The following is a 14,765-nucleotide window of genomic DNA, read 5'->3' on the forward strand; positions in this document are numbered from 1 at the left end:
CTTTAACCCCAAGTCAGCCTTCTTCTCATTAATCCATTTTGTTTCTGGTCAGCACAGCTACCTTTTGCTTACTGTGTGCAATAAAAAAATAACATCATTTGGTGAGATGAACACGCACGTTACATCACGTCTTAAACTAATCAAAATCTGAAGGAAATGAACACCAAATCTTCAGTTCTCCTCAAAGGAAATACTTTTGGGAGTTACTTTCCCTTGATTTAGTTTTCAAATCTGCACAGTTACAATTCATAATTAAGCATGCTGCATTTTGATCATGCAAATGAAAGTAGGAAAGGAAAGCTGATTTTTCTGAGGGAAAAATGATCAGAGTAAACAGATGGCAAGCAAAAGAGAAAAGCATGATACAACTCGGTTTAATTAGCATTCAGCGTGACAGTGAGACCGGCTTAGCACTTGCTGAACTTGGCGCTGGGTTGGCAATCTCAACTGCAAAGCTATAGAAATATAACATACTTCTGTTTGATTAACAAGCAACTTATGGCATGAGCCTCGGAGCTTGCTGTGAGGCAATAGAAGGGCGGGTGCTTACATAATCAACTATTCTGAGATAATAAATCCTGGACTCAGTACAAAAATAATTTGTTCACATATCCCAGAAGTGAATTATAGGGAGAAATGAGCTGAAACGTTGATGAAAGTCAGCATCTCATAGAAATGCCTCTTTCATAAAGTTTCGTGGTATGATTTTTTTTTCTATAAAGAAATCCAAATGGGTGGAGTTTGCAAGTCCACTTTCAGATCACCTTCTTCCTACCAAGTTGAAAAAACAAGGTCCAAAGTGTGGTGTGCTGCATGTGTTGAGATGGTGACATGTTGGGTCAGCCCCACAGTCTTCATGGCAACCATGAAGTGCTGAGCCACCCCACAGCCAGTCCCCTCAGCAGGGATGTTGAAGTTCCCTAAAATAAGCAGGCTGTGAGTCCTCAACACTGCCTCTGAAACCAGCTCTGTCAGCTCAGGTAAGGAGACTGCTAAGCAGCAAGGCAGGTGGTAAACCAGCAGAATCCCTAATCTGTCCTGATTGACCAGCACACACTCTAGGACCCCACACACACACACACACCAACTGGGGGGAGGAGAGAGAGAGCGCATTTATATAGACCACGGTAAATCCCCCACGGTAACGGTTAAACCACAGAGCCTAGGATTTACCGATCAGAACGTCGGCGGTTCGAATCCCTGTGACAGGGTGAGCTCCCATTGCTCGGCCCCTGCTCCTGCCAACCTAGCAGTTTGAAAGCACGTCAAAGTGCAGGTAGATAAATAGGTACCACTCTGGCGGGATGGTAAACAGCGTTTCCGTGCACTGCTCTGGTTCACCAGAAGCGGCTTAGTCATGCTGGCCACATGACCCAGAAGCTGTACACCAGCTCCCTTGGCCAATAAAGTGAGATGAGCGCCGTAACCCCAGAGTCGGTTATGACTGGACCTAATAGTCAGGGGTCCCTTTACCTTTACCTAACTCCCCCTCCCAGACCCTCAAGTCTGCCCTGATTCTGCACGGAATACTCAGGTGAGCACCATTGGGTGCGAAAAACTCCACCTTGCTCACCCACCCAGGTCTCAGTGATACAGGTCAGATCAGCCTCCTCATCCACAATCTGATCATGGATGAGGGAGGTCTTGTTCAGAGGTGACTTGGCGTTCAGCAGCAGCAGCATCTGCAGACCCAACAGCTGGCTGATAAGACAATTTCCCAGGCTGGAGGAGGAATGGGCACACGGCAGAGTCACTGTCAGTGCTGTGTACCCCTTACCCGGCCTGTCTCACCTTCCACACCATACCTCCTCCTTCCCTGAACCACTGCAACTGTCCCCTTCCTCTCCCTAGCTCCTCTCTTCCCAGGCACATCTCCCCTCCCTCAGAAAAATAACCCACACAAGTTAACCCCCCAGTCCAAGATTCTGTTCAGCAGCTTCAGCTTTTGTAGCTGGAGTCAGTCAGGGCTCAGCCCTCCTAGACCAGAGGGAAAAGGTCTACCAGGCAAGAAGCAGGTCCTCCAGGACTCACAGTCAGGATTTACCTGGTTTCATAGTTTGATGTTGCTTCCAGAGGACTTGTTTAGTGAAAATTCATCCTGCTTTGTTTGCCCACAGTACCACTTACCTCTGGGTAAAATATGCAGAGGATTATGCTGCCAGGCTACAAATCTACATCCTAGTCTGGAAGTCCATTGAACACAGTGGGGATTACCTCTGAGCAGACATGTATAGAATTGCACTGGCAGGGTTTTGAAGAAGGCCAGGCATGGTGTTGTGTTAAACGGAGTCAGGAAGCATCTGAACTGAAGGATTATTTCCTCCAACCTGCTGAGTTATTTTCAAGTACATGAGGTGGATTGACAAAGCAAGTTGCCACTTTCTAAATTAACTTCAGGGCCATCAACCACTATTTCTCCTTGACTTGGTGAACTAAAACTTTTTAATTAACATCAACAGAAATTAGGCCAGTGTCGACAATGAGCCTAATGCTGCCTGACATTTCCCACAGACTAAGACTCAGCTTGAACATACAGCAGTGCGTCTTTTTAATCTTAATTAAGTAAACACAATCAAAAACAGCCTTTACATTCCATTTAGTTCACTGCGGAAAACATGTGTTTCTCTCAGCTAAACGTGGCATATACTGCCATGGCTTTTTATAGGCCGCAGGACTGATATATCTGATGACTGAAATCGACCATGCACTTAGTAATACGTATTTCCAACATTTCATATGCTATGTATCATCAGAAAACACTCTCTCTGGATTGATTTTACAATAAAATAAAATACTATGTTGAAATGAGAAATACTTGAAGCATTTACACAGAGGATCCTAGATTGGCTCTGAACATGTGCTAAGTACATTTCCCTCACTGCAGCTAGCCTTATTTTCTGTTTTAATGCTAAGATAACAAGGTGAAACTATGCAGAACTGGACAAATTAACTGGAAAAAATCAGACTTCAAAGAGACCATAAGGACTGGGGAAAATTCAGAGAATATTTGAAGACTGTATGTGAGGAACAAACAACGCTAGTGTGTTTTAAAGAAGCATTGTGAAAAAAATAAGGAATATTGCAAGAATGTAAATGAGGACAGAAAAATTTTACTTAAAGGCGATACTATAATTAAGGAATGTGAAGATAGAAATTTAACTACGGATGATTGTCAGAGGAGTTGAGGGAGGTTCAATAAGTCAAAATATGTGATGTGGAAAATTGTATGATTGGAGATATTATGGAAAAATTTAATGAAAAATCTATTTAAAAAAAAGATAACTAGGTGAAATGCCTGAGAGGCCAAGCATTTGTGTGTCTCTTGGTCCTGTCAAGGTGAGCAAAATTATTTGTGTATTTAGAGGTGACTTTGACCTAACTCTAGTGTGATCTAGTGGATTTAGTGGACATAGAAGTAGACTTGGTCCTCAAAGACATAAGCTGACAGCCACATATTGGCCAAGTGTCTATATTCTGCATACACACCATACATTTAAAGGACATCTCTTCTTCCCTGCCCCACAAAGGGGGAGAGTAATCTAGTTAGCTTTGCACAGAGCTACAACTTCCAGCCCCCTGAGCAAACTCTGCTTCAGGTAGTGACTTACCGGTAGATGTATGGCGTGTCCACCGTCCTACTCTGTAATTGGGGGACAGGTGAGTAACTGGCAAGCTGAGAGTTTTTATTCTTCTCTAGGTATATCACTCTCTCTGTGTATGTTGGTTTTAGTTTCTGTGGCTTTTAAACAGAGTAATTCAAATCTCTTGAAGGCCTTAACCAAAATTTAAATGAGTGCATTACATGGTTAATGGACTCTTAATATCTAATGAGCAACTAAAAGAGAGATAGTTTACTGCTTATGTTTTTCCCCATCTGCCTACAAAGGCTGTGGAGTTTTATTAATTAACTATCCCTTTATGTTAGCAGCCAGATCAACTGCAAATCATCACCATACATTATTTGGAATAGTTGCCCCTGAGTAATCCAAACCATATCCTGAATGTAGTTTAAACAGGATGCTTTCGCCAAACGACATTATCATCCTTAAGTATACCTCTAGTGCATTGTATGGGAGATGAAACTGAGCCTCTTAACTACTCCAGATTAGCACCCTCATAGTGCCAACTATATTAGGAAAATGTGTTAGGAAAAATATCTACAGGCTCCAAATGACTTTGGAGTCATGAATAAAAGCTTCAAGGCAGGATGTGTTCCTGCTTTTAGATAAGTGCTAAAAATGCAAAAGACATTTGTCGTGACTGCCAAACAAAACTGGCACAAAGCTTTTAAATCCTTAAATACAGTTAATTGTTCACAGGAAAACATAGGGAGCATGTCAAACAGCTTTGTTTTGTTTTCATATCAGGATAGAACCTCAGAGGAGGACAGAATTTAAGCACTTGCTTAGTGAATTTTAAAATATTTAGGCCATGTAATACACACTCGATGTGGAGAACATTAATTCTACAGGCATAAATAAAACATGAACATTTCTAGCAATGGTCTAAAATGCTATTGCATGCCACCCTAATCTCAGATTCCAGGGATTCCAGGCACTCATCCAGGGTGTGTGTTTTATTTTGGAAATGAAGCACAGTGGAGACTGTGGTGTCTTTATGATATATGGTTTATTTATACATACATATATACACAACCTGAAACCTACAATGGAGGGGCTCACAGCATTAACAACCCAAAAGGTTTCTCCCATATGTGCAGCCTTGGATTTAAACAGACATCAAACATTGTGTTCTGCTTCTCTGGTTTTGCAACTTGCTGCCTGCCTTCTCCATGGCATCACTCCTAACTCTGCTCTAAGCTTCTAGCTCACATTGCTTCTAACTCTCTACACTAATCTTTGGCTGGAGAACCTGGAGAAAGGATGGGGGTGGAGGAGAAGAGAGACATGGAGGATGAGTTGGCGAGTCCTGGCATCCAAGCCATGTGTGTGCCTGTTCGCTGTTCTCTGAACTTGCCCAGCTGCTAGCATAACTCAGAGGATTAGAGACCTGCATAGAACAAGAAAACAAACCCAGCAGCTATTGTGCAACAGAAAAACAGGAGCTGAGTACAAAAGCCAATGCTGGCTGTTCCATATAATCTGATCTTCCATTGTAGAAGGCTGTAGAAATGAGCAAGTGCCTACTTCAAAATACATCAGCACCTGTTCTGAAATACTTCTTTAAAGTAGATAATTTACTTCTGGCTCTCCCCACCCCTATGTATATGCTTCCTATTCTAAATATTTGTTTCATATTTAGCCAAGAAGATAGAAATTTCTTGGAACAAGAGTCCACTTCAGCATTTTAATTAAAGCTTCTCAAATATAGAGTCCCCTCACAGGCATAGTATATGTAGCTGCTGGCTGACAGCTGTTTGTCCGTTTGGTTACAACTCTGCAGGGAGATCAGAGTGGCTGGGGCAACCCAGTCAGATGAGTGGGGCACAAATAATAAATTATCACCATCGTCGTCGTCATCATTCTTCAGATTCAACATTTAGGCTGAAAGTCTGGTGCAAGTCCTATTCTAGAAACACAGACCGATTTGCTTGCATACTAATAATCTTCCGAAAATCAATACATTAGGCTTTTCTTGGCTAAGTCCCCCATTTTCTTTGATCAAGATGTTGGTGAGGCATTTATACAAGGTATTTGCAGGGTTTAATATTATATATATATAATTAGCAGTGTATTCAAAATATTTATAATGAAGCCATGAGCCTGAGTGGCAGAATGATAGTGACTGACTGAGGGGGAAAATAATTTAAAAGCAGCTGTGCTTCAGATCAAATTCTGTTCAATCAGTTGTCTGTAGCTTCCTATTTTTATTGCAGGTGCTATGCACTCCACTGAAAACTTTTATGAAGACTGTAGTTTACTTTAGTTATTGTTTAACTACCGTAGAGATCAAAGTAGGGGGTCTGTGGCTTGGATTTGAAAAATAGGGAGTCCTCAGTAATTAGCTAATTGGAAACCACTGTACTGGTGCATTTTGACCATATATTACATGTTCTGCTGGACTTTAATAGCTTGTTCACTTTAAAAATGGCTCCAGTTCTTTACAAATAGTCCATAATTGCATAGAATGTAGACTGAAAGTAGCTAAAGTGTTGCTATCCAAATGTTATTGGACTGCAACTCCCATTGTACCTTATCATTGTCCAGAATAACTAAGGCTGATGGGAGTTGGAGTTCAACAATATCTGAAGGACACTACATTGGCTACCCCTGGTGTCGACAATATTTTAACAGGGTAACATTCCAAACACCAGCACCAGCACCCTGAAGTCATAGAATCATAGAGTTGGAAGAGACCACAAGGGCCATCAAGTCCAACCCCCTGCCAAGCAGGTAACACCATCAGAGCACTCCTGACATATGGTTGTCAAGCCTCTGCTTAAAGACTTCCAAAGAAGGAGACTCCACCACACTCCTTGGCAGCAAATTCCACTGTCAAACAGCTCTTACTCTCAGGAAGTTCTTCCTAATGTTTAGGTGGAATCTTCTTTCTTGTAGTTTGGAACCATTGCTCCGTGTCCGCTTCTCTGGAACAGCAGAAAACAACCTTTGTCCCTCCTCTATGTGACATCCTTTTATATATTTGAACATGGCTATCATATCACCCCTTAACCTCCTCTTCTCCAGGCTAAACATGCCCAGCTCCCTTAGCCGTTCCTCATAAGGCATCGTTTTCAGGCCTTTGACCATTTTGGTTGCCCTCCTCTGGACTTAAATGCTATTGTCCTGCAATAGATAACTCACATGGGACTTCTTTTGGTCTGGTTTAGTTTGGAGCACTAGCTTATCAAGTGCCCTTAAGCACTTTATATTAAGCTACCGTAACCCATTGATGTGGTTGTCTGTGTTCATGCACTGCATTTCTCATTTCTGGCCATGTCCCAACACATATTCAGAACATGAGTAGGGCAAAGCAACAGTTGAAGCAGTTCTGATAAAGCTGTTCTTCTGGGGTATGACATCTGTGTGAAACTAATTTACATTGTAAAGCAAAATAGACTTTGATTTTTATACCTCACAGAAAGAAAGTCATTGTCTCGTTAATTTAACATGTCTCATTTCTTCTGAGACAAAGAACTAAAGCACTTGGCAATTCCCTAGCCACTAAAGGATAACATAATAATGCTATCTACCTTTGCAGCATTAATTCATAGTTTAAAGTTTAAATTGAAGACAAGGAAATACAATTTCAGTCTTGTTTTTCTTCTGAAAGAAACATTCTGTCATAACAGCCTGCCTCTAAGCTCTTGGTAATGTGAGTCATTTAAAACAAAAAAGCATTAATGCTGGGGGGTGTTATGTTATCTTAGTAATTTCTTTTATTTTGCTTTTATTTTCCAGCAAGTGTTAAAATATAAGCCAGGCTTACTTATTGTGTCGAGGTGATAGCCTGGGTGATGGGCAGTTAAGATAAATGTAGCAAAGGGGCTATGGGAGAGATGGTAAGATGGGCTAGAGAAAGACTCAGAGCAATGTTTGAGAGCAAAGTTTGATTTCTGTTTGGATCCAAGGCTGTGGCTATGGGAGATCAATACCTTTTTGGGGTGTTGATGCTACAAGCACATCCATCGTAGGCTCAGGTTATATTTGTGTGTAAATAAACCATATATCATGAAGACACCACATTCTCCTCTGTGCCTTGTTCCCAAAAGAAATATGAACGTCGGGTGAGCACATGGAACCCCTGAAATCTCATAGTGCTCAGAGATTGGGGTGGCATGAAACAATTAAAAACTCTATCGCCAGTCAATACAATGAATTGCCTTATCAACCTGTTATCCTGATCCTGTGGATAAGTATGAGAAGTGGAAACAGTCACCCTTTTCTGAGCCAAAATAAGCTCTTTCAAAAGCCCAGGACCTTCGTTAAAAAGAAATGTGTGATGCTGTGATTGTGCTACCTAGAATGGCATCCTACCTGGCCCAATGCTCTCATAGGATGTCTGCTGCTGGTGGCTATTTCCAACAGAGTGACTCTGTGCCACCCTGGCTGCACACTGACGCAGCAAGGGCAGACATATTCACGTTGCAGGATTCTTGTGGTGGTTGTGCTCCCAGGCCGAGCACTTAAACAGAGTGGATCTTGGGGCCAGTTTTTATCTGCAGCTTCCAATGTACTTTTATAGCTGCCTAAGAAAGAATGACTGGTTGTGATAGGGTGTCACTTTTATGAAGTGCATATCAGTAAAAAGAGGACAGGAAGAAACCGATCGCCAGAGAAGCGCTGAAGTATTTCCATTCTTAGAATACCGTACTTGTGCACTTAACTGAGCTATGTTGAGGATCGGACAAGATTTTTACACAAAGGCATGTGAACTGTAGCAATGTCTTGTTTCACTGGCAAAAGCAGTAGGATTCTGCCCTTTGTACTGTTAAACTAGCTGAAGTCAGGATGAGAAATTAGGAGATCTGAAATTTCAATAAATCTGAACAATTATTCATTAAACTTCATAGGGATTTTGTTTTTATTTGATTTCTGGTATGCATAACTGTCATAGACATAGGAAGCTGCATAACAGCAAATCTGACCATTGGTCCATCTAGCACAATATTGTCTACACTGACTGGCAGCAGTTCAGCAGGGTTTTAGATAGAAGTCTTTCCTGCCCTATGTGGAACTGGAAACACTGGAAGCTGAACTTAGGACCTTCTACATGTAAAGTTTCTGCTTTATAACTGAGCTGCGGCCCTTTCTGTCATATTTAACATGCACATTTTCCATCACCAATAGGTCTAGAAACTTTGTTTTAAAGAAAGGTGGAATCTTCAGAATTCTTACAGAACCAATTATCTTAACCCCAACCTTCCTTTTTGCTCCATGACTCTGGTTTGGCTGGAAATACCCTACAACCTAAGTCCAGATGATTATTTTATTTTATATATATATTTATATGCTACTTTTTTTCTTCCAAGGAGCCTATGATATACACGGTTCTCCTGCAGCCCTTTTCTTCCTTACAACAACCATAAAACAAAAATACCAGCAGTAATTTGATATTGTGGTAAAGTGATGAGTGATGACTCTACATTGCTTTTTTTGCAGTGATTACAATAATTTTCAGATTAACTCATAGTTATGGACAGTTACGATTATGCTAGTTGCTTTAAAACAAAGAAGCCCTCTGAAATTTGGCATTCCAGTGGTTTATTTTTACTTTAAGATGAACCACCAGGCACTGGCAGGAAGAGTAAACAAAGTAAAGAACAAATTTATTTATAGCTATCAAAGATGTTGGTGATGGTGATATTTTACAGAACAGAAAAATCCAAAAGCACTCTGGTACGTAGATTCCTTGGAAGCATTTGCCAACTTGCCTTTCTCATTCAGAAGTGCAATGGTACTCCCTAGTGGAAGACCTCAGCAACTACTATTTCTCATTCATTAGTTAAGAAACAGTTGGAAATACACCATGCAAACTTTTTGTTTCCGAGAACATGGGAGATTATCATTGGAGAATGACACTAGTTGGATCTGGACCACAAATAATTTACACAGATAGGTGTCTCTACCATTCCCTTTACAAATAGCACCTTTTAATATATATCTTCCCAATTGCCGCTCCACTGACTCACACCATCTTTTTCTTTAGTTCTGTGAAACATGAAAGTTACACCGTTGTTTTGTGACATTCACTTGGCCCTCCTCAATAAGGCATCACTATACTTTCTCCTGTTTCCATTCCTTTCCTCACAGACCAACATGTCTGCCTGCATTTTTAATCTATGAAGCATAGCTGATGACACAAAGTGTTATCATGTAAACCCATGATCAACTAACTGGGATAAACTAGTCAACCCCCATGCAGAAGCTCATGTGTAAAATCAAAAGGGAGAGCTAAGTTATTTGTCCCCAGCCCCAAATCATGAAGGGCTTGAACAGGGGAGCATCCTGTACTCATGAAGGTTTTCCCCATGATTCAAGACCCCCGTTTATTCAGGGTTCTGAGGCTCTCTGAACCCTGATCCCTCTTATACAGGATGCCTCCACAGATACACAAGGTTCCTCACAGCAGCTGAAAATTCCTGAAGGGAACAGAGGAGTCACCTGGATCTGGGTGATAAGAGCTAAACCATACAGGCCTGTTCTACCTGTATTTCTCTTCAGGCCATAGCACCTGAAGGAACTTTAAACCATGCAGGGAAAACTTGTGAGTATAGAAGGCTCCCAGCATCAGAAATTTGCTCTCCACAAGGCAATGGGGCAAGGAGTTTACTGCATCATTTCCAATTGCCTGCCCATATTACATTGCCTTGGATGTTTCCTGAAGACATATCTTTTTGCCTAGGCTTCCATCTCACCATCAGATTGAAGGTCACAAAATGCCTTTACAACTAATCCAGGGAAGCCCCTCACTCCATTTTATCCTCACAATAACCCTCTGAGGTAGATTAGGCTGAGGGACTCTGACTGGCCCAAGATCACATGAGTTTCATGGTCTACTGGGGATTAGAACCCTGATTTCCCAGTTCCTAGTCTGGCACTATAACTGGCTCTTAGCCCAGTAAGCACTGAGCATGCTCAGTAGTCAGGAAATATTGACAGTAAAGAAAGTAAAATGGACAGGAAATGGAAACACCTGCTGGCACTCTGAACAGGAGCACTGCTGCTGGGAGATAAGGATGCCCTGCAACATCTTGTTACAGATTCTGCTTCTCCAAGTATAGACCTGAGCTGTAATATTTCTTTTTAATAAAGAGCAATGCTTCTTCTCTTCTCCCATCCTAACCTTGGTTATTCCAACAGCCTCTCTCTTATAAGCATATCTCAGTCCTGCAGATTATATATCTGCAGTTCTATCTACTAAAGACCCACTGCATCTCCAGTTCCCATTATCATAGATACATAAAATTATAGAAAGGTAGAGTTTGAAGGGACACCAAGGGTCATCTAGTCCAACCCCCTGCAATGCAGATATCTCAGCATGCGGTCCATCCAATTTGAAACCATACTTAGCTTTGCAGCTTTTATGCGCCAATATTACTGTTTTTACATTCTTAATCAAAGTTAGCAGGAAATCCTTATCAGTTTTTATCACATTTCAAAAACTAATGTGCCAATCTTACTGTTTTTGCATTCTTAAACAAAGTCGGCAGGAAATCCTTATCAGTTTTTATCACATTTAAAAAACTAATGTAGAAACAACTTAATGTCTTCATCTGCATTTTATGCTGGCCATAAATGGATTTCATTGTTGCCGGTCTGCAATGAAGTGTTGTTAAAAGTCAGTGTAGAGGTTAACTTTTGCATTTTAAAAGGTAAAAGAATAGTGGACCAGGATTCCCCCCCCCCCCCCGAAGGATAAGTATATTGCATGTTTTCCCTAAATTAACATTGTGGTTATTCGGCAACATTTAGAAACATCCTGCAACACAGACGTCACAGGAAGAACAAGAACCACCATGCTGGATCAAGACCAATTGGGAATTATAGGAATTTGCTTTATATTGAGTCAGACCATTGACTCACCTTGATTGAATCTGCAACCTTCTGCATGCAAAGCAGATTTCTCCGACTGAGTCACAGTGCCCCCCATACCAATAATCTGTATGACCTGGACATCAGGATATTGCCTAGCTTTCAGGAGATCATAATTATATCTATCCATTCTTCCATTCTTGGGCAAGGTGATTGAGTGAGTGGTTGCTGAACAACTCCAGGCACGTCTAGAAGAAGCGGACCATGTGGATCCCTTCCAGTCCGGATTCAGGCCTCATCATGGGACTGAAACAGCCTTGGTTGCACTGGTTGATGATCTCTGGCAGGCTAGGGACAAAGGTGAGAGCTGTTTCCAAGTTCTGCTGGATCTCTCAGCGGCTTTTGACACCATCAACCATAACAACCTTCTGGACCGTCTAGAGGGGCTGGGAGCTGGGGGCATTGTTATACAGTGGTTCTGCTCCTTCCTCCTGGGCCGTGTTCAGAAAGTGGTGGTGGGGGATGAGTGTTCAGACCCCTGGGCTCTCACTTGTGGGGTGCCTCAGGGTTCTGTCCTCTCCCCCATGCTCTTCAACATCTATATGCAGCTGCTAGGAGAGATCTTCAGGGGGTTTGGGCTGGGTGTTCATCAGTATGCGGATGATACCCAGCTCTACCTCTCTTTCAAATCAGAACCAGTGAAGGCGGTGAAGGTCCTGTGTGAGCGTCTGGAGGCGATTGGAGGATGGATGTCAGCTAACAGATTGAGGTTGAATCCTGACAAGACAGAAGTACTCTTTGGGGGGGGGACAGGAGGGGCGTGGGTGTGGAGGCCTCCCTGGTCTTGAATGGGGTAGCTATGCCCCTGAAGAACCAGGTGTGCAGCCTGGGAGTCATTCTGGACTCACAGCTGTCCATGTAGGCGCGCGTCAATTCTGTGTCCAGGGCAGCTGTTTATCAGCTCCATCTGGTACGCAGGCCGAGACCCTATCTGCCCGTGGACTGTCTCGCCAGAGTGGTGCATGCTCTAGTTATCTCTCGCTTGGACTACTGCAATGCGCTCTATGTGGGGCTACCTTTGAAGGTGACCCGGAAACTAAAATTAATCCAGAATGCGGCAGCTAGACTGGTGACTGGGAGCAGCCGCCGAGACCATATAACACCGGTCTTGAAAGACCTACACTGGCTCCCAGTAAGTTTCCGAGCACAATTCAAAGGGTTGGTGCTGATCTTTAAAGCCCTAAATGGCCTCGGTCCAGTATACCTGAAGAAGCGTCTCCACCTCCATCGTTCTGCCTGGACACTGAGGTCCAGCACCAAGGGCCTTCTGGCAGTTCCCTTGCTGCGAGAAGCCAAGTTACAGGGAACCAGGCAGAGGGCCTTCTCGGTAGTGGCGCCCGCCCTATGGAACGCCCTTCCACCAGATGTCAAAGAGAAAAATAACTACCAAACTTTTAGAAGACATCTGAAGGCAGCCATGTTTAGGGAAGCTTTTAATGTTTAATAGGTTATTGTATTTTAGTGTTTTGTTGGAAGCCACCCTGATGGGTGGGGTATAAATAAATTATTATTATTATTATTATTATTATTATTATTATTATTATTATTTCCCAGCCACTACTTGTCTTTCATGTGTCTGAAGGAACTTTGTATTTCCCCATCAGTTTTCACATAATACCAGAATTGTTTTTCATATAATGCATTTTTTTAAATCACCAAAGATTTTTTAAAATAACAGGCAGTAATGTATTGTGTACACGATTTCAAGCATATTTTATTATTTCTAGTGGCTTCAGTAGGTGATACTAATGTATTTTGCCAAACATGACCTCATTCCTTCTGAGGAGCTTGGAGTCTTAATTCCACCTGTCATTTTTCATATTCCTATAGCCACTCTTTGCAAAGCTTGCATCACCTTGGAGAAACAATGCTACTACACACACCCTCACACCAAACATACACACAAACACACACACACACCTTAAACATATCTATTTCCTTGTACTAGCTCTCTGCAATGTTTATGATGTATATGCTGTAAAAGTGCTCGTTTTTAATCTATATCTTGATCAGTGTTATGTCTACTTGCTTTTAAAGTTTGTTTGTATATGAATATTTTGTGTGGTTTTATGTAAACCACTCATAGGACAATCCAAACTCAAGATCCACCAGGGTGAGAGTTTGGACTGGGTGGATATTGCGCTTTCCCAGCTGAGACTGGGTTCAGCAGGTATCAGGTCCTTCACCATGGCTGAGCCAAAGATATGCCAGCATAAAACACCCCTGCTCACTGGGGGCTCAGAAAGGTTTATGCCAGTGCAAGTCCCTCCACTCCAAGTGACAGAACACGGAGAGGCTTGCACCTTTTCCGAACCCCTTTCAACTCACGTTATGTGACCTAGGAACCTAGTGGAACTTAAATGGCAAAACGAGTAGTATAAAACAAATTCCTCCTGAACTGGGTTTGAAATAAGGGTACAGTCGTACCTTGGTTTTTGAACAGTTTAGTTCATGAATTACTTGTAATTCGAATGTCGCAAACTCAGAAGTAGGTCTTCCGGTTTGCAAACTTTGCCTCAGAAGCCGAACGTCCGGCACGGCTTCTGGACACTCCTGCAGCCAACCGAAAGCCGCGCCTCGGTTTCCGAACGTTTCGGAAGTTGAACGGACTTCTGTTTGAAAACCAAGATACAACTGTAATTTAAGATGGCACTGTCTGCCTGCAGTTAGGATTGTTCTGTTATCAGTTTGTGCTGGTTATTATGTACATAAATCTTGTTAAATAAGTTCAAGTACTAAAGAATCCTTTTTAGTAGCTCCTTTTTCAGCACCATAAATATAAGGAGAGAGAAAATTCTGTTTCTGTAACCTTTGTTGGGAGTGGTGGGGTGGGGGGAATAAGTCAACGTGTCCTCTGTTTAAGGATGGGAAAAGCAGGGGTGGGATCTTTGCTTACTAGTGATGCTTCATTCCCCTTGCTCTCTGCCATTCCTAAATCTGCCATAGAATTTCATGAGCCAACACACAGTCTGTCACTTACTAGGAAATCTGCCACCCTAGTTTTTATTACAATGCGACAGCCTGTTCTTCACTTGCAGGTTCTTTGCAAAATTAGTTTGGTTGTGAATTGGCTGCCAGATTAAACTGCTGTCTTGGTGGGTGTCTAATCCAAAGCAATCCGCTTTTCAGATCAACGTCTCACCTCCCATCTAATTTGCATAGCAAAGTGGTTCAAAAGTAGTGCCACACTCTGCTCAGAAACTTCATTTTGACCTCCTCCCACTCACAATCTTCCCTTTCCACCTGTTTCAAGTACGGAATTCATCATAA

At 42.2% G+C, this 14,765-nt stretch overlaps 1 long non-coding RNA gene across 1 annotated transcript in view; it reads left to right on the plus strand.

The window, feature by feature from the left end:
• The first annotated feature begins 871 nt into the window (after positions 1–871).
• The window catches only part of LOC310843877, a 36,246-nt gene continuing 22,352 nt past the window's right edge, over positions 872–14,765 (plus strand). Inside the window, exon 1 of the long non-coding RNA XR_014563733.1 lies at positions 872–980. This is a non-coding gene — a long non-coding RNA (uncharacterized lncRNA). The remainder of the gene's footprint in view (positions 981–14,765) is intronic.

Source organism: Podarcis gaigeae, assembly GCF_964106915.1.
Source record: "Podarcis gaigeae genome assembly, chromosome: 4".
Lineage (NCBI taxonomy): Eukaryota > Metazoa > Chordata > Lepidosauria > Squamata > Lacertidae > Podarcis > Podarcis gaigeae.